The 20,838-nt window shown below is 44.0% G+C and overlaps 1 long non-coding RNA gene across 2 annotated transcripts in view; it reads left to right on the top strand.

Moving 5' to 3' along the window:
- Positions 1–20,838, top strand: part of LOC102163170 (uncharacterized) — a 108,640-nt gene that overhangs the window by 57,200 nt on the left and 30,602 nt on the right. Inside the window, exon 2 of one of the 2 annotated variants that reach the window (XR_014809945.1) lies at positions 7,995–8,086. The exons of the other annotated variant lie outside the window; for it this stretch is intronic. This is a non-coding gene — a long non-coding RNA (uncharacterized LOC102163170). The remainder of the gene's footprint in view (positions 1–7,994; positions 8,087–20,838) is intronic. 2 annotated transcript variants of the gene reach the window in all.

The following is a 20,838-nucleotide window of genomic DNA, read 5'->3' as shown; positions in this document are numbered from 1 at the left end:
GCACGTGGAGCATTCTCAAGGACTGACCACATACTGGGGCACAAAACTAACCTCAACAAATATAAGAGTATAGAAATTATTTCAAGTATCTTCTCTGACCACATGGCATGTAACTAGAAATCAACCACAGGAAAAGAAATGATAAAAAACTGACTACATGAAGACTAAACAACATAATGGGTCTAAAAAACAAATGGTCAATGAGGAAATCAAAAGGGAAATTAAAAAATACCTCGAGACAAATGATAATGAAGACACAACAATTCAAAATTTATGGGATACCATAAAAACAGTGCTTAGAGGGACGTTCATAGCAATACAGGCCTTCCTCTAAAAAAGAAGAAAAATCTCAAATTGACAATGTAACCCACCACCTAAAAGAATTAAAGAAGAAAAAACAAAACCTAAAGTCAGCAGAAGGAAGGAAATCGTAAAGATCAGAGAGGAAAATCAATAACATAGAGATTCAAAAAACAAGAGAAAAAATCAATAAAACCAAGAACTGGTTCTTTGAAAGGATAAACAAAATTGACAAACCTCTGGCCAGACTCACCAAGAAGAGAGAAAGAACTCAAATGAACAACAAGAAGTGAAAAAGTATAAATCTCAATGGATACTGCAGAAATACAAAAAAAAAAAAAGCCAACCAAACAAACGAACAAACAAAAAAAACCATAAGAGAATACTACGAACAATTATATGCCAACAAATCTGACAACTCAGAAGAAATGGACAACTTTCTAGAGGCTTACAGCCCACCAAGACTGAATCAAGAAAAAATAGGTCAGTTGAACAGACCAATCACTAGAAATGAAATTGAATATAGATTTAAATCCAGCCTCTGCCTCTCCTTGTTGTGCCCTTGAGGAAGTTATTTAATCTGAGCCTCAATTCCTCGCCTGCAAAAAGCTTGATAATAGTACCTAGCTCACCAGGATGTTGTAAGAGTTATACATAATTTGGGTCAAGTATAGACCATAGTGCCTGCACTATGTGCCTTAAACTAGGGGCTAGGTTATTACTCTCATTGTTCATAATGATATCAAGCTTCTGGTAATTCGCTGGAACAGTGGTTGGCAAACTACTGCTACAAGCTGAATCTGGTCCTTGGTCTGTTTTCTTAAGACTTGTGAGCTAAAAATGGTTTGTACATGCTAAAGGGGTTATAAAAAGAAGGCGGAAGAGGAGCCCATCTAGCCTATTATAGTAGAAATTTGCCACCCCCTGCTCTAGAACCTCAAAAGGGGGAGCTCATTTTCAGATTTTTGATACCCCAACACCGCCAGTATCCTCTCAAATGATCCCAAATGTAATGTTTCCATTGAAGAATGGAGAATTAAGTCAGACCTGGACACCTGCCCTGGGGACCTCTCCCTAAATTCCTGAGGTGTGGGTGGGCTTCTCCTTCTGCAAACTTCAATTCGTACTATTCTGGGCACCTTCTCCTGTCCCCCACCCCCCGCCTCCCGCCCCACCCCATATAGGTACTCAGCTCCCTGAGGACAGGGACCACCTCCAAGACCTCTGTGTCCATTCAACCCTTGTAGCATATTATCCTAATTATAGTAAATGCTCAATAAATATTTATAAGATGGTTGGATTGGTGATTTAGCAAACACTAATGAACTTCCCACTTACCTGATTATCCTAAACATTCAAAGTCTCTGCGTGTGGCAAGGAGACAGCAATTAGGTACAAATGTTGATTCCTGGAGTCTCAAAGCAGCATGCCAAGTAACAGGTGTTTTGTTGGCCTCTAACAGGCTCTGTGTCCAATCCCTATAAAACACCTGACGCCCTGAACTGGCTTTTCCCTGGAGCGTGACCATAGCCCAGCCTGTCTCTTGTGCGCCCTCCTCGGTCACCAAAATCCCATCTGGGAGGCAGGCTGGGGGGTGGCCTTGATGGGAAACAACCAAGGGAAATCTGGGCTCCAGAAGGCAGTGAGCATCCAGGCACCCACCTGGTTACCACTGTGGATGGACAGCCACAGATTGAGGGCTTCCAACAGGGTGTGCCTCGTCTACAAACATCGGTTAAAAACATGTATTACAGTACATGACAAACTAATAGAACTTGTTTGAGACTTGGTGGCTGGCCTGTACATGTCTGGCACTGAGCTCTAAGCACTTCTCAGACATTATTTAATCCTCACATTTTCCTGAAAAATATTTATCACCAATTTACACATAAGGAAATCGAGGCTCCAAGAATGCCTTTGACCCACATCATACAGCTGATTAGACAATTTGCACTCAAGTCTATCTGACTGCAAAGCCAGTTCTCAAATGTTACCTAAGGACCTCAGTATGTCCTTAGAGACAACTTGCCAAGTGCTGTGGAAACCAGGAAAGGGATGGATGTTAGGCCCTGCCCACAAACGTCTTACCCTGGGTCATGAAGACAAGATGTACAGAGGTCCAGAGGTTGGTGGAGCTCTATCTCTAGGAAGCCCAGAAGGCTTCTTGGAGGAGGTGAGTCTACCCTCTGCAGGACCAGGGGCCAGTTGGCCCTTCCAGGTGCAGTTTGGGGGCTGGCAGGAATGCCCAGAGCAGGCAGCATGCTGAACCCACCCCAGTCCTCAGCCAGTCAGCCGTGGGTGGGAGCCAGCAGTAAATTCACTTCCCCAGGCTGGCTCAGAGCCAGGCTGAAAGGGCGTGGCCCAGAGCTTGGGACTCAGGCTCAGTCCATTTCTCTGGTTTTGCAATAGTTAACTCCTCTGCTGCCCTAGCTCTCCTCAAAGGCTTTCTTCTGCTTTGTCCACATTAATCTCCTGCTGAAAGCCGCAGCAATCCCCGCATGGCAGCCCGGAACCTGGGCTGAAGACATGTTGGCGCTGGCCCAGTGATCTCTCCCCAGGCCTGGGGACTGAAAAGTAACCCCACAAGCAACCCCTGTAGAGCAGGAGGAAGGGATTTACTGCCCAATTCCTTAGGAAGCCCCTTACTAGTCATCATTATTGGGTTATGATTGTTGCCATTAACACTGGCTATCTTTGAAGTCTCCCAAGCCTTCTTGAATGACTTTCTTCTGCCTTCCCTGACTCCATTCCGTTTCCCCTTTCTCTGTAACACCTACCTCTGCCACTCAGCTTCCCCTCTGTCCCAGGCTTTAAAATATACCTCTCCTTGTCTCATTCCATCCGTGCCTGGGGAGTCCTTGACACAGCTCTAAGGTGACCTCTTCTTACAGATGGTTGGTGTGTGAGTTAATCTGCTAAACGAGCCCATGCTGACAAGTGAGTGAGGCAAGTGGCTCCATGCATAGCCTCTCACACACAGTATGGGGAGGACACAGACCTTCCTCGCACATGTGTTTATGGAGCAGCTATTTAGTGCAAGATGCCTTGGGGGACTTCATCAGTGTCCCTCAAAGCAGAGAAGGTCACTTGAAACAGACACTGGAAACGGCATTTCCTGAGCATAGTTCTCATGTCTGTCTTTGCGAGTTTTTCATGTTTTCACATTTCAGCCATTAGATCTCTTGCCTGGTGTCAGGGACAGAGTCAGGAGGATACATTAAAAAGGATGGCAGAGGCAAGAACAAAGAGAGGTCATAGAAACCCAAGCTGTGCATGGAAAATGAGAGGCAATGTTGAAGAGTTCTCTGGTGGCTCCCCGCATTCAGACCTTGGCGTCGTCAGTGCTGTGGCGCGGGTTCCATCCCTGGCCTGGGAACTTCTGCATGTTCTGGGCATGGACACAAAAGGCGGGCAGGGTGGGGCAAATGTTGAGCTGCAGCCTTGGGATGCCCTCCCCTCCAACATCAACCATATGGGGAGAAGGAGGGTGAAGGATGTGCTCTACTAGAGCTGGGGGGTTGTAGAAAGTTCCACCAGAGGCCCCGCCCACAGAGATTCAGATGAGAGCCTAGGGTGTGTTTTCGATATCATGATCCCACTCTCTTCTCAATCCCATGGGCTCCCTGGAAAGCCATGTGCTCCAGAGCAGTCTGAGACCTGGAGAGGGAAAAGCCTGAGTTATCACACCAAGGTAACAGGAGATTTTTCTTATCCATCAGTATGACTCAGCTCTGTGCCACAGTAAATGTTCCTTTTTGTTTCTGTGTGAGGCACAGCAGGGCTGGGTTTCCTGCCCTGGAGGGGGACCCCCAGTCTCACTCTGCTCCCTGCAGGCTCCTCTCTCCCTCAGAAATTCCTGGGAAGAGGCCCAGGGCAGGAGCCAAATTGATGCAGAAGATGCACCGCAATGTGGTTGGAGCCCAGAAACTCACTCTGGGCACAAGGCTCCCTGGGGGTTTTGCAGCCAGCGGCCCTGCTCCTGTGTTCCAGAAGCTCTGGGATGGATGCGCCTTCCTAACATAAGCAGGAAGTCCACTGAGAAGAGCACTCTCCTATCTTGCGGAATCAAATGGTTTCTTTTATCCCCTCTCTTTTCCTTGTTTGAAAATCATTCCTCCAAAGTGGAAAAGCCTTCTAATTTTTTTCTGGTTAGGTAAATAATATATACTCCATATTTTTTTTAAAAAAAAAGTACAAGGAAAATGAAAATCACTGGAGTTGCCACCACAGTGAGCTGTCATCACTGATAATTTAGTGCCCATCATTTCATTCATCATCACATGCAGATGCATGTGGGTGCTTGCACACATACACACATGCACACACATCTTAGCAGGAGAGGGACGTTACACATGCGGAAGAGGGACGTTACACATGCTGCTTAATCAGGGACACTTTGACAGTCTGTTTTTCTTTAGGTTTGGTTTAGTTTCGTCTGGTCTGGACTTGACTGGTTTGGTTGGATTTGGTCTGGTTTATTTTGGTTTGATGTGGCTTGTTCTGGTCTGATCTGGTTTCATTGGGTTTACTTGGATTTAGTTGGGTTTGGTCTGGTCTGTTGTGATCTGTTTTGGTTTGATTTGATTTCATTTGGTTTAGTCTCCTCTCATCTGGGCTCCTCTGGTCTGGTCTGGTCTGATTTGGTTTGGTTTGGTTTAGTCTGCTCTCATCTGGTGTGGTCTGGCTTAATTTGGTTTGGTTGATCTTCCCTCCTCAGTCTCCCTGCTTGGCATGTACCTTCCTTCCTACTCATTCACATAAGGCAGTTGGGAGTATAGTTCATTTCACCAAAACTAGCACCGATGACTAGTCAGACGTTCTGTTTCTTATTCCTATGAGATGCGCACCCAGCAGTGAAACTGCTATGTCAGAAGATGTGTGTTTTCTCTTGTAATAAGTGTTGCTAGATTGCTTCCCTCTCCTCCAAAAAACAAACAAACAAAAAAGCTGATAATATATGTTTCCATTGGCCGTATATGAGCAAAAACTCCAATCATGTCCCAGTTCCAGTCATCAGCGCTATGTTATTGCTACTTTATTTTGCATTTTCTAGACTGGTCATGAGGCTGGACATCTTTTCACATGTTTATAAGTCAGTTTGGATTTGTTCTTTCATTTTTCCTTTGAGATATTCATCTTTCATTTTAATTAGTAAGAATTTTCTATTATAGATTTTAATCCTTTATCTTTCATATGCAATGCACATCTAGTCTGCCTCCCCTCACTTTAACATTTGCCTTTGATCTTGTTTATGGTATAATATATTTATTTCTATTTTAATGCAGTAACTTAGTGTAGTAATTCATGTCTTTTTTTTTTTTTTTTAAGCTTTTGGGTTTATTTTCTTAGATTAAAAGGTATCACTCTTCCCTGGATTATACATATATTTTCCTAGATTTCAATAGTTTTTGTTTTATTTTTTTACATGTAGACCTTTAATCCTGAATTTTTAAAATGATTTTTATTTTTTCCATTATAGGTGGTTTACAGCATTCTGTCTATTTTCTACTGTATTTGTACCACAAATTGACCCAGTCTCACACACACACACACACACACACACACACACATATATACATTCTTTTTCTCACATTATCCTCCGTCATGTTCCATCATAAGTGACTAGATATAGTTCCCTGTGCTCTACAGCAGGATCTCATTGCTTATCCACTCCAAATGCAATAGTTTGCATCTACTAACTCCAAACTCCCAGTCCATCCCACTCCTTCCCCCTCCCCCCTGGCAACCACAAGTCTGTTCTCCATGTCCATGATTTTCTTTTCTGTAGAAAGGTTCATTTGTGCCATATATTAGATTCCAGATATGTGATTAATTGATCCTGAATTTATTTGTAAATAGAGGATAAGACAAGGAATCAACTTTATTTCCTTTCACATGGATAGCCAGTGGTGCCACCATCATCTATTAAGGAAATGTTGATTTACAACTAAAATAAAATGTCACCCTTGTCACATCTTAAAGTCATATACATTATGGTTCCTCTGGCACTTTCTCTTTTATTCCAATGTTCCATCCATCTGTTCCTGTGCCAATACTATTCTGGCTCTGAATATAGAAGCTTTGTGATAGGTTTTATTTTTTTATTTTTTATTTTTTTTTGTCTTTTGTCTTTTTTGTTGTTGTTATTGTTTCTATTTCTTGGGCTGCTCCCGCGGCATATGGAGGTTCCCAGGCTAGGGGTTGAATCGGAGCTGTAGCCACCGGCCTACGCCAGAGCCACAGCAACGCTGGATCTGAGCCGCGTCTGCAACCTACACCACAGCTCACGGCAACGCCGGATCGTTAACCCACTGAGCAAGGGCAGGGACCGAACCCGCAACCTCATGGTTCCTAGTCGGATTCGTTAACCACTGCGCCACGACGGGAACTCCCTGTGATAGGTTTTAATATCTTCGAAAGTCCTCGGCCTTGTTTTCCAGAAGACATACAAGCCATTGATATTCTCATTAGAATTATATTATATTCATCTTGTGTTTTCTATCCAAGAATGTGGATGCCTTTCCATTTGTTCAGCTCTTATTTAAGACTTTTAATAAGATTAAACATTTTCTTCATATAATTCTTGTACCCATCTTTTCAAATTTATTCCTAAGTTCATTATAACTTTGATGCTATTATGGATGAGTTATTTTCCATTTCTTCCTATGGCTAGGCTACTATTAGTTTAGGGGGAAAAAAGCTGTACTTTAAAATAAAATGTTTATCTCAGTACCAAGTGCCAAATTTCCTTATTAGTTCTGGGGGCAGGGGTGGTTTGTTTGGTTGCTTTTTTTTTTTTTTTTTTTTTTTGTCTTTCATTTTTTTAGGGCCACACCCATGGCATATGGAGGGTCCAGGCTAGGGGTTGAATCAGAGCTACAGCTGCTGGCCTACACCACAGCCACAGCAACACAGGATCTGAGTCACATCTGTGACCTACACTACAACTCATGGCAACACCAGATCCTGAGCCCACTGAGCTCCAGCCAGGGGTCGAACCTACGTCCTCATGGATGCAGGTCAGATTTTTTTTCTGCTGAGCCACGACTGGAACTCCTGGTTGCTTTTTTTTTTTTTTTTTTTTTTTTTTAACTAACTCTATAATACTTGGGTTTTCTAGAGGTAACTTTAGCATCAGCAAAAGGGGCGATTCTATCTCTTTTTTCCCAAAATTTTATACAAATTTCATTTTCTTGTTTTATTGCACCCTTTAGAACCTCCAAAACAATGTTTAACAATAATGGGGATAGTGGACACCTCCACCTTGTTCCTGATTTAAATGGAAATGTTTTTCATACATCACCATTTCATAATATTTGCTTTTGCCCTTTGTTACTTATATTATGTATAGCTATGGCCTTCTATTCTTCTTCAGATTTTTTTATTGGACAAGGCTGCTAAATTTTATCAAATTCTTTGTCATCTTCCATTAATCTGATCACATTTTCTTCCTTCAATCTGTTGAATATAGAAGTCTAAGTAAAATATTAGCATTATATCAAAAGAATAGTATACTTTGATACAAGGGTTTATCCTAAATATGTAAGGATATGTTGGTATCTCTATTCACAAGTTAGATTATTTAGTTTCTGTTTCTGTACTAACTTTTTCAGGTTTTATATGTAAGTTTATGATATCGATCTATTCAAGCTTTTCATCTCATTGAATCTATTTATGCTTTGCATTTCTTCCAGTCTTTCAAATTTGTTGCTATAGAGGTACATCTGTGTTTGACTACAATTGCTCCGATTCCCTCTGCACCTGTGACTATACCTCCTTTCCTCAGGCTGGTCTTCTGTACCTCTCACATTTTCTTTTATTAAAGTATCGTTGATTTACAATGTTGTGCCAATTTCTGCTGTACTCCAAAATGACCCAGTTATACATACATAAACATTCTTTTTCTCATATTCTCTTCCATCATGGTCTATCCCAAGAGATTGGAATAGTCCCCTGTGCTATACAGTAGGACCTTATTGTTTAATCATTCTAAATGTAATAGTTTGTATCTACTAACCCCCAATTCCAAGTCTGTCTCGATCCCTGCTTCCCCTTGGCAGCCACAAGTCTGGTCTCTGTGGATCTGTTTCAGTTTTATAGATAGGTTCATTTGTGCCATATTTTAGATTCCACGTATAAGTGATATCATATGGTATTTGTCTTTCTCTTTCTGACTTATTTCACTTAACATGAGAATCTCTAGTTGCATCCATGTTGCTGCAAATGGCATTATTTTGTTCTTTTTTATGACTGAGTAGTATTTCATTGTGTACGTGTACCACATCTTCTTAATCCATTCCTCTGTCGATGGACATTTAGGTTGTTTCCATGTCTTGGCTATTGTGAATAGTACTTCTGTGAACATAGGGGTGCATGTATCTTTTTGAATTGTAGTTTTGTGTGGATATATGCCCAAGAGTAGGATTGCTGGATCGTCTGTTTGCATTTTATTTTGCCCTTGGTCACTTTTTTTTTCTATTTTCATTGGGCTTTTCAAAAATGGGAATAGTGCTTAACACTGAAATCTGGCTATTTGAACTCTTACATAAATGTTTTTACTACCTGAAGTAATATGGCCACTATCCTATCTTGACCCTCTGTGATGGGTCCTCACTCTTTTCACCTGAAGGGGTGATACAACCACTGTGACAGAAGAGGACCCATGAGACTCTGGCTTTGTCCATATGAGCACTCTGATTCCCGACTGCTGGCAGAAGACTGGGCACTACTGGAACCTCAGGAATGTTGAGAAGAAAGATGCAGGAAAAGCTGAACTCATCCCCTAGAATGATTCTGAAGGACATGGGACAAGGAAAGAGATGTCTCGGTCACTCTTGCTCTTTCCTTCTTAACGTGGGTAATATTTACTTATTAAAAAAAAATAGAGGAGTTCCCGTCGTGGCGCAGTGGTTAACAAATCCGACTAGGAACCAGGAACCATGAGGTTGCGGGTTCGGTCCCTGCCCTTGCTCAGTGGGTTAACGATCCGGCGTTGCCGTGAGCTGTGGTGTAGGTTGCAGACGCGGCTCGGATCCCGCGTTGCTGTGGCTCTGGCGTAGGCCGGTGGCTACAGCTCCGATTCAACCCCTAGCCTGGGGACCTCCATATGCCGCGGGAGCGGCCCAAGAAACAGCAACAACAACAACAAAAAGACAAAAAAAAAAAAAAAATAGAAAATATGGATGATCAAGAAGAGCATTGAAAATCACCAGTACCCCACCCAGAGGTCAGATGTCACCAATTCCCCATTGTTATTGAGGATGTGGGTCACGGCAGCCCAGGCTCTGCATCAGTAGCCAAGCTCCAATACTCTCCTGCTGGGATCTCAGTCAAGCAGCTCCACCTCCCAATCTTCATTTTCTTCATCTGTAAACCAGAAAGAATCCTTAACGGTATAAGTTTGTTGTAGAATTAACTGAAATAATGTTTATAATGCATTTGATGCATAGTAAGAACTCAATGGACAGCTATTGTTAATAACATTCTTTATGTGTCCATTGAATCTTTTCCTCTAGGCAAATCTCCATTATACAGACACATATACAGTAAAATTGGAATCCGGGTCCCAGAACATTTCTAAAATAAGGAGTGATCTCTCTTCTTTCACCCCAACACATGGGAGCAGAGCTCAGCTTGCTTTTTGCACCCTCAGTGCACACACAGCACAGTTGCATGACTCACAGTGAGACTGGAGCCTGCCTCCCACTGCAAGGTGTAAGCTCCTCCTAAACTCACCTGGGGGCTATTAAGTGGACAGGATCAAAGGAACCCTGGTTGAAGTTATTTTTACTCAATGTGACCCTCATGTCCTCCATTGTACTCTGGTGCAGTGATACTTGTCAGAATGAAGCAGAGTTCACTATTGCCAGTACCATAAGGTATAAATAATTTAAATGCATTCCAAAGATATTTTTTTAAACTAGACTGCCCAGACAGGCTGAAAAAGGGAGGCTGAGACAATCATTTCATCCCATTTGATCCTGCAACAGTCTGGGAGGGATCTATCCTAATATTGATAAATTCTCTTACCTAAAATGTATAGAAGTATTTCATCATTTGGGTATATTTCTGTCTGCCTCATAATGCTTGAGCTCCCTATTTAGCTTTCACTGCCTAAAGTTAGATATGGAATGGATATTTTCAGTGCTCATTGAATGAATGAATGAATGAATGAATGAATGGATAAGTGAGCTCCTACCCAAGCTAGAACATAAAAGAGAACTAAACCTAGAACTAACACCCAGATCTCATGACCCCCAACCCCAGTTCTTATATCTTTCGCTCCTTTCACTAGGATAAATTATATCCTATACCAAACCCAAACAGCCAGTCCTGTTCATCCTCCATTCACTCATTTAGCAAATAGCCACTGAGCCCCTACTGTGTGCCAGGTGCTTCCTCTACACATACAGAGGTGTGGGTGATGACCTTGACCATTGCTATTATCAGAGAATCCAAGTGGCCCAACACATGCTCTCTGAGGAGGAGCCTGCTTCCCTTTCTCACCCTGCTCTCGCCCAGCCTGATAGGAAAGCCAGAATTTGGAGATAGGGTTAGGAGGGAGAAATAGCAATCCAAGGACTTTCTGTGTCCTGATCCCTTCTTTGGGTGCAGCATCCTAGCTTTTGAAGTCCTCCCAGTCAATCCCCACCAAACTCCCCTAGGTTCCCAGCTATTGAGCTTCACCCAGGTCACCCTGTCTCAGACTTTTGACCATTTCCTCCCCCTTCCAGGAAGGATCTAAACCCACCTGTACCTCGTTCACAGGTCACTTACACCATAGCCTCTCTCCCCATATGCTTCAACTTCTTAGCACATTCTATCTTCTGTTCTGCTTATCCAGTGTTTATCCTATCTGCTTTACTTTTTTATCAGCACCTTAGGCTCAGGATCCATGTCAAATTCATCTTTGTATCCTCAGCTGTGCCTGGCATGGTGCCTCTATTGGATGTTGCTTAATCTTTGTTGAATAAATGAATGAATGAATGTGTACCAGAAGGAGAAAATGTTATCTGAGGAGAAGGGATTAGAGAGAATAGGATTATTTGCTCAGCCAAGGAAATGAACTAGAATATGTGGGGGATGGAGAAAGAAAGAGGAGAGAGAGTTTTGTGTATATGGCAGGAACCCATGTAAATAGAAATAGCCAAGGGGCTTTTTTTTGGAGGGGGGGGAATATCTGCAACATATGGAAGTTCCCAGGGATTGAACCTGTGCTGCTGCAGCGACCTGAGCCACAGCAGTGACAATACTGGATCCTTAATCCACTGAGCCATAAGAGAACTCCCCAAGGGGCTTTTTAAGAGCAGGAGAGTTTGCTATTTGAATCTGAGATTTATAAGTATGATGGACCCATCTCTCACTGTTCCTCAATCTTCAGTGATGCATGCAGCACTTACAGAAACCTTGTATGAGTTGTGTTTTCTGTAGGGAATCAAAGAAATGGAGCTGTGTTGCACATCTGGAGTGAAGCCAGAGAGAAGAGGGGTGGGGAATCCACAGAACTAATTCAGCGGAAGCTGGCACTCAGAAGCCCGAAGTGATGAGGAAAAACTCAGGTTCCCTTCCCACCCACCCTACCCGCCTGCCCAGAATCTGTGGAAAAATTAGGAGTGAGAGGAAAGGGGGAAGGAGGTTCCCACCACACGTGGAATAAAGTCGAGGTTATTTCATTTAAATCTTAAAGGCCAGGATACTTGATACCTGGCACAGGAAAGAATGAATGAATGATTAATTATCGCTAAAATGTTAATGGGCTACAGTGGCTTAGTGTCCCCCCACCCCCTGCAAAAAAAAAAGACTATTTTCAATGACCATCAGTGTCTCACTAAGTGGCTTCAGGGTCCAGGAGAGAGATGCTTTCGAGCTGAGACAGTTATTTGGAGGTTCTTTACATTGTGAGCCATGATTCCAAGGCCCTTTTTAACCCTATCTTGTCAGATAAGTCACTGTCCCAGTGAAGCCAAAGGCATGTGGCTAGAAGTATCTGACCATTGTCACCCGCTGCCAGTGGACACAATGGGCGCAGAAGAAGGCTAGGCATGAAAATGACCTGATTTCAAAACCCCACTTTGTGAGTTCATGTGAGTCTAAGCAAGTCACTTAATAGCCTTGAGTTTCTGTTTTCAGACCTGTCATGCTGTGGAAATGACACTGTCCCTGCTGCTGACACAGTGTTGTGAAGGTATACACCAGCAAGCCCCCTGGGAAGCCCACTCCAAGGGCTGTTGCCTTTTATCTGCTGTAGGCACAGACCATAATTTACTTCATTTTAAACGCAGTCCTTGGTTTCCTTGGCAAACTTGATTCGGTTCTACCCTAAATTCCAAACTGGGAGGGGGAAAGAAATGCCAGTTTGGATGTGTGGAGGTTGTGGCAGGCAGCTGGCTTCGAGAAGTGATGACAGAGAACAAAGAAGGTCGAGAGGTGGGAATCCGAAAAAACAACAACTTTGAGGACAGAACAGACTGAGCTATTTATAGACCTATAAAGCTCCATCAGCCCATAAAACTTAATAACCCCTGAAAGTATCTCTGGGGAGGTGGAGAACAGCAGAGCAGTTTGGGCCAAGTCAGTTGATGGCTCAAGCCACCTACCAGGTCCTTCCTTAGAGCACACACCACAGACGGTGGCTTGTGTCCACAGGGATGGCCTCGAATCAACAAGAAAAGGCTGGATTGTGTTGCATCGTGTTTGCTAAGGAAAGTACAGGTGAAGCAGATTTTAGGAAGATTTTTCAGAGTGCCCTGGTGCCTCGTGGTTAAGGATCCTGCTGTGGCGCATGTTCAGTCCCTAGCCTGGGAACTTCCGCATGCTGCAGATGTGGCCAAAAAAATAAAAAAGAAAAGAAAGATTTTCATTAAAGTGGTAGCAAGGGGAAGTGGGAGACTCATGCAGACCTGGATTCAAATCCAGCTCCATTTGAACCAGGCCTCTGAAATGTGCACGTAACACCTCCCTGTAGGCACAAGGGGAAGAGTATGAGTCATCCTATAGAATTGCGGAGGGGCTGCAATGACATGACATAGACTGCAGCCCACACAGATGTTGCCCTTAAAAGATTAGGTTCCAGTTATCAAAGAAACTTGCAGATCTAAAGCGTTGGAGCCCTGTCATAGTGCTGGCCAAACTAATCATTGACTCATTAGTAATAACACCATCGTTGCTGTCCTGCTCCTGCTAATTCTCACCTTGTTGTTGCTCCATTCCCAAGACAGAGGAGCAGCTATGATCCTACAGGCAGGAAAGCATTTATCTTCAAGGCTGAGATGAGCTCTCACTCCACAGGCCACTTCCTCAGTGACCACTCTCCTGGACAGATGGTCATTCTCCTCTGCACTCCCCAGGCTTTTGTCCACACTTCCACTGGTCAGGTTTTCCTATCTTTTTGGAGTAGTTTTCAGTGATGGGTAAGAGCAAACCACTGCATTCAGGCAGACTGAGTTCAAACCTATGTATAAACCTGGCCAAGATATTGTACTTCTCTGTGCCTCATTTTCCAAATCTGTAAATGAGGCATGGCAAATGACCTACCTGAAAGGACAGTACAAAGCCGAGATGTTCTTACACAGAAGCAGTGCCTGCAGGCATGGGTGTCACCAAATGTTAATGAGTTACAATGATGATGATGATTTGTATGTATGTATATATGTGTGTGAATATATAAGTGGCACCTCCTACAAATGTCACTGGATAAGTGTTTTATGAATGAATGAATGAAAGTAGATGAGCTGGGAGAAACTGCCTATTTCAGTGAATTTCTGGGTAGGTTTGCTAGAAGGGCTGTGACCCTTCCTTTCTAATCAACAGGCTTGTGGAGGTGGGGAGAGGGTGGGAGAGCAGAAGACACTGAAGCCCTTTCTTGATTTTATGAGGCTCCCTGTCTCATGACAGCACAGAGAAGGAATTCAGAGGATGGGAGACCCTCACCCCAGGCATTCAGGAGAGGAATTCCATCCACCGTCCTATATAAACAAGCAACACAGCAGGGACTAGTCCCTTTCTACATAGGAAACCACTTGTCCTCCCACCACCACTATTTTGGTTTTGCCCTCCTGTCTTTATAGGATGAGAAATCACTAAAATGTGGCTTCAAAAAGCTAAAGGTGCATTTTTCCCCCCCAGGCAGCTTAGCAGATCTTCCCCTCCACGGGTACTTGCCCTTCCACAGAGGCTTGGAAAGGTCCCCAGAAGCCCTCCCTCACCCCCACCCCCACCCCCATCAGAGGTGGAGGCTGGGGAGCTCCAGCCTTGCTGGGGTAACTCCCATCCCCCTCAGCTCAGGTACTGACAGGGGCCTGAGGTGTCTTTAAATGACCTGCTAAGAATCGAAAACAGAGTACACAGTTAGGAGTTAGGCTTAGACTGAAATCTCAGTGCTGCCACTTTCTGGCTGTGAGCAATTGGGCGAGTGGTTTAAATTCCCTAAGCCCCCATGCCTCCATCTGGGAGATGGGGGCCAAGTCCCCACCTCTTAGGACATAAGTGATAGCCAATCATAAAGCACTTAGCATGTAGAAGTAAGACCCAGTGTGTGGTGCTGTCTTTGGACTATGCAGGAAAGTACACTTCCAGGAAAGACCTCTGTCCTGGGTTAGGGGTACTTTGCTGCTGGTGGCAGCCCACAAGTTCATCCTGGAGTTTGTGCACAGCCTTTATGCTCTCTGCCTCAGTTTCTTCTCTGCAACATGAGGATCAAAATAATTATCCAGCAAACTTCTCAAATTTACAAGATGAAAAAGCTTATTAATGTACTTGAAAAGTTCTTCAAAAAAAGTAAAAAATATTTAATATTTTTTTTTATAAAATACCAAAACCAGGGAGTTCCCATTGTGACTAAGCAGGTTAAGAACCCTACAGAGTGTCACTCAGTGGGTTAAGGATCCGGCCTTGCCACAGGCTGCAGTGTAGGTCACAGATGCGGCTCACATCTGGCATTGCTATTGCACCTCCAATTCAACCCCTAGCCCAGGAACTTCCACAGGCCCCAGGGATGGCCCTAAAATGAAAAAAAAAAAAAATTAACAATAAAATACCAAACCCAAAATTTCTTTGAATTAAGCAAGATTTGCCCTGTGGCCTGTGGTTAATCAAAGCTGACGACCACTCAGAGAGGAGACGTCAACTCCTTAGAGCCACATTCAGGGGAAAGCCTTGCCTGACTTTAATTCTCACTGCAATTTACGCAACTGATAGCAGAGCCCTTACTGAGAGATTTGATAGCGCAGAGGAGGGAGTGAGCACAGGAGCCTCTGTGGGCTCAAAATGTGCTCCATCGGAGGAGCGCCTGAGAACCTCAGAAACACACATTGCCTGACCCATCCGCCACCTTTGGGCTGGTCTGGACACACCGTTGTTCCCGTTCCTGTGTTATACTGTCCTCTCTCAAGACCAGCTGCCTCCATCATTTATAAATGGAAAGGCAGGAAGAGCTGCTTATTAGAAGGTATCTCATTTCAGAAACAAGTGTTCTTGCTACACACATTCCAGCAACAGGCTGCCTAGTGTCCCCAGTCTACCCAGATCCAGGACAGGTGTTCCTGCCAGTCCCCAGCCATCCATCTCTCCAGGGGATCCACACATCATCATGGATGTGAAAGAGCTGCTGGTGGCCACAGCAGCGTGATCTGGACCCTTCCACAGCAACAGTTCCTGCTTGTGTCCTCAGGGTGATGAGCTCAAAGAATGCCCTGGAGCAAGCCAGCAATGTCTTTGTTCAGCTTGGCAAGTGGTTTCCCTGCCCTACAGTGGCCAGGCTGTGGGGGTGGAAAATTGTTTTTGTTTCCTTGTGGAAGTGACCACACTGACCAGGGCCAGGCACAAATCCTGTAACTACCCCTGAGGGAGATTTGCCTCCTTTCAAAGGTCAGTAGGTGACTTTGTCCAGCTTATGTAGGAAACCAGAGTGCCTCGCAGCTGCCACATCCTAACTCAGGCCACAGAATGAAGCCAGGAGAGCCTGTTGGATAAGAATGAGTCTCACTTGAGTCTCTTCACTAGATTTGCAAATACCTGCAAGCCTCTGCCACCGTGGCTGTTGGTAACCAACTTTCCCAGGGATACTCAGTGTGTTCACTCAGGCAGTGATGTGTGTAGTCATGGAGAGAAGAGAGGTCAGTGGGAGGAGCCCAGCACTACACCCTCCAGTTTCACTTCCTGGTCATGAGGAGGTGGGAGGGGAAAGGGAGATTGCTACTGTCACAATGGCCCCAGAAAGATGCTTCAGCTCCCATGTGAAACACTCTTCCTCAATGCCCCCCTGCAGAAGTGGAACAGGTTGAAACCTTCCAAAAGGGTTCCTATTAAAATCTAAGAGTGCAATGAAGGAAGGGGAGGAGAAACTACTATTTTTTTTAATTAAAAATATTTTTTTTTTTACTTTTAGGGCCACACCCATGGCATATGGAAGTTCCCAGACTAGGGGTCGAATTGGAGCTGCAGCTGCCGGCCTGCACCACAGCCATAGCAACGTCAGATCCTTAACTCACTGAGTGAGGCTAGGGATTGAACCTACGTCCTCGTGGATACTAGGCAGGTTCATTACCACTGAGCCACCACAGGAACTCCAAGGAGGAACTACTATTTAATCAACAGCTTTTTTTTCAAGATATATGTCATAAGCCAGTATTATGTGCCAGATACATGGGCAGCAATGGGAAAACAGGTGTGAAAGTGCTCTGCCCTAACTTTAGGGGATTTATTAAGCTTAGGTGCTGCATTCATGGCCCGCCGGTTCTCAGGGAACAGTACCCAGCCCCAACCCACCCCTTCCTTCCAGTGCCAGTCGTTTTATTATAAAATGAAAGCCTAACATAATTTGTTCTCCCATGTCAGCCAGGAGAATCTAAACTCCCAAGGGCTAAAAGTCTACACTAACAGGCAGGATTAATCGGTAGATGTCATGGAAATGGAATGTTATTAATTGTACAGTTTGAAACAATTCAGGTCCACTTCCACCAAAATTGCATCCTGACACTTTGGCTTCAGAAAGCCTCCATACACCCTTGACTCATATTTGCATCACATACAACACTTCAGTACTAAATGTTATCTGCAGAATAGCCAGTGTTGTCTGTTTGTGTGGGTGCGATGTAGGAGAGGGAGTGAAGGATGCGTGAGTGTCTTGCCCAAGATTCAAATCTGACACACAGCCAGTACATTTCAATTTTTGTGTGTGTTTTTTTAATTTATTTTTTAAAATTAGGGTAGAGTTGATTTACAGTGTTGTGTTGATTTCTGCTGTATAGCAAAGTGACCCAGCCATATATACACACACACATATCTATATACACACACATATCTATATATACGCACACATACATACGTGTGTGTGTATGTGTATACATACATACATACATATATATATATATATATGTTCTTTTCCTCACACTGTCTATCCTTTTTGAAATGCTGTTGTGTCCAGATTGTTGTCTCATGGATGAAGCCCCTTGTGGGTGCCATAAAGTGTGCAAGTTGCGTGCATGAGTTGTCTATTGTTGCATGACAGATCACCCCAAAACATAGCTGCTTAAAATAATCATTTCACATTTCTCACAATTTCCATGGGTCAGGTATTTGGGAACATCTCAGCTGGAGGTTCTAGCTCAGGGTGTCTCCTGAAGTTACAGTCCAGTGTCACCTGAACAGTTGTCTATAGCTAGAGGATCCATATCCGTAGTGGCTGGTTGGTTGATTCTGGCTCTTGGCCAGGGGTCTTTTTCCCTCCATGTGGGCCTTTCACTGAAGCATCCTAGGTGTCCAGAAGCTATAGCAGCTGGTTTCCTCCAGAGTGAGCAATACAAGCCACCAAGTCTGGAGTAGCAGTGCCTTTTAGGACCCAGCCCTGGTCCTCACTGTACAGCATGTTTACAGTAGGCTATTGGTTACACGGGCAGTCCCGCCTCAGTGTGGAAAGGGCTCATACAAAGGCTTGAATTCCAGGAGGTGCAGGTCATCGGGGGCCATGTTGGATGCTGGCACCCCCAGTTTTCTTCATCACCAGTGTTCTTTCTGCACCCGAGCAAAGGCAGGCAGATGTTCTCATCCATCAAATCTCAGTATATTTGAGTGAAGCTATGTGTAAACTGGCACACTTGAGAGAATTTTGTAGTAATAAAATAGACAATGTCAAAACTCCATAGCATGCCATTTGGATGGTTTTTGGACCTTCAGCGGTCTCTTGATTCCACTATCCAGAGATGATCACTGTTAACATTTCAGTGTATGTCCTTCCAGGTCTTTTCTATGTTCTTTCCCTTGGCTGCCCTCCTAACAGCATTTAAAGGCTGTCCCACCTTAGCCAAACCTTTCCTTATCCTCTGTCCCCTTCAGCTGTTATCTTCTCTCTCTCATCCCCTTCACAGCCCAGCTTCCTCAACAGCTTCTCACCTCCGCTCCCAGCTGCTCCTCACACCACTTGATCTGACTTCAGTCCCCACCATGACATGGGAATTGTCCTTGTCAAAATCACCCAGGACCTTCTCACTGCTAAATCCAATAGGCACTGTTAAGTCCCCTTCTCACCTGACCTCTTAGCACCCACTGATGCTTGACCACAAATCTCCCTTCCCTGGTTTTTCTCTTACTTCTCTGTCCACTCCTTATCAGTCTCCATTCCGGGCTCCTATGCTTCTATCCACCCCTTAAATGTTGGAGTTCCTCAAGCCTCTGTCTTAGACCCACTTCTCATTTTGCACATGCTGCCAGGGCAGTCTTGTCCATCTCCTGGCTGTCACTTATCAGCTACAAGTTAGTGCTTTAGCTTCAGACCCCTATGACCAACTGCGTGATGAGTCTCTCTGGTCAGGTCTCAAACTCAAACTGTTGAAAACCAGATTTATCGTTTCCCCACACACACCAGCTCTGCCAGGGTCCTCCTATCTCAGTAAATGGCACCTTATCCACCCAGTTGCCCAAGCCGGAAACGCAGGCCTTCATCATCTCTGACACAACCCTCTCCTTTATCTCGTGTGCTCACCAGTCACCACGTCCTGGGGAGTCTAATCTATCTCTAGCATCCATCCACTTTTCTCCTTCCCTGATGTCAGCTCTCGAACACTATTCCCTGTTACCACTTTAGTAGCTTGTAACTGATCCCCTGTCTCCAGTCTTATTTCAGAATTTACCACTCATCCATCATGGGATGTTTTCGTTTCTTGCACATGATTATACTTTAAAAAAAGTTGGGGGGGGTACCTGAATTCTTTGTTGCATTGGTTTTGATTTCATGATATTAATATATTTGACTCTAAGGTATGCTTGACAAATAAAGAATCAGGAATAAGCATGGGATCCCCTTCTATTCCAGACCAAATTTAACTCCAAAATCCTGTGTGGTCTAGATTCCACACACGGATATCAGTGTGTTCCCATGAGTGCACACACCATCCTTCAGCCTGACAAAGTCCTCCAAAACCCAGGCCAACCGCAGCCTGCCAGCCGCACTCCCAGCCACACACTCTTCCATTTTCTCATGCATCTGACTGTCTTTCCATCAAATATTTATTTAGTATGTATAAGGCATTATACTAAGAAATAACATGACTCTAACAGGTCTGCACCCTCATAGCATGCTCCAAACTGCAGTTGATTTCTGATTCTGCACCTTTGCTCATCCATCCCCTCCCCGCTACCTGGAATGTCCTCTTTCATTCCCTTCCTAACTGCCAAGTCTTTCCCATCTATTGATGTAAGGCCACCTTTACTGGCATCCCGGTCCACGATGATCCCTACACCTTTCTTACCTCTTCTTCTGGTTCAAAATGTAGTTAACCTATCTGGCATTGCTGCTTAATTATTTCTCATATCTACAGTTCTAACTATAGCTGTTCTCAGCTGTATCAATACTATCTCCCTGTTTAGACTTAAACCCCTGGCACATCAGAATCATATTTTTTATTTTCCTTTCTAGGGACTTACTTAAGTAGGCAATTACTTACTAATAGCTGGTTAATTAACTAGTTAATTATTTTACTTCTCTGAGCCTCAAGGTCTTCATATCAAGGAATGGATAATGGCGCCAACATTATAGGGTGGTTGTGTGAATTAAATGTGATAACAGATGAGAAAATGATCTGTGTGCCTGGCTAACAATCCATGTTAGTTCCCATCCCCCTAACATCTAATCCTGAGTTGAAAACACAGTATCTAAATGTAATTATTCACAAAATGATGAATGAGTGAGTGAATGAATGACAAAGGGCTGTAGGAATGAAATCATGCATTCTAAACACACCAGAGTGGCCCTGTCAGAGAAAGAGAGGGGCTTTCCTCGGCTAGCATGGGAGCTCGTTCTGGCAGAGGACGAACTGCAGGATAGATTTCCTGCTTGGCTCGAGGATCATGAAATGTTGATTAATGGGAAATCAAGTTTGATTTGGAAATCTCTGCTGCAGCCGGCTAGTTTTTGTAAGTTTGACTAAATTTGCGATCTGTCAAAATTCCCCAAAGAGAAGTAGCAGGCACATGTTTCTTATAAACTGGAAAGAAATTCTTGTGTAAATTATTTTTCACTGGCATAGACCTGGCTCCGGGTGCTGT

This window comes from Sus scrofa, chromosome 1, assembly GCF_054392235.1.
Source record: "Sus scrofa isolate SSC_HxYL_T2T_F1_AM1 chromosome 1, Sscrofa_HxYL_maternal_Yorkshire_Landrace_v2.0, whole genome shotgun sequence".
NCBI lineage: Eukaryota > Metazoa > Chordata > Mammalia > Artiodactyla > Suidae > Sus > Sus scrofa.
Note: the sequence above shows the minus strand (reverse complement) of the source record. Positions and strands in the feature narration are given on the sequence as shown.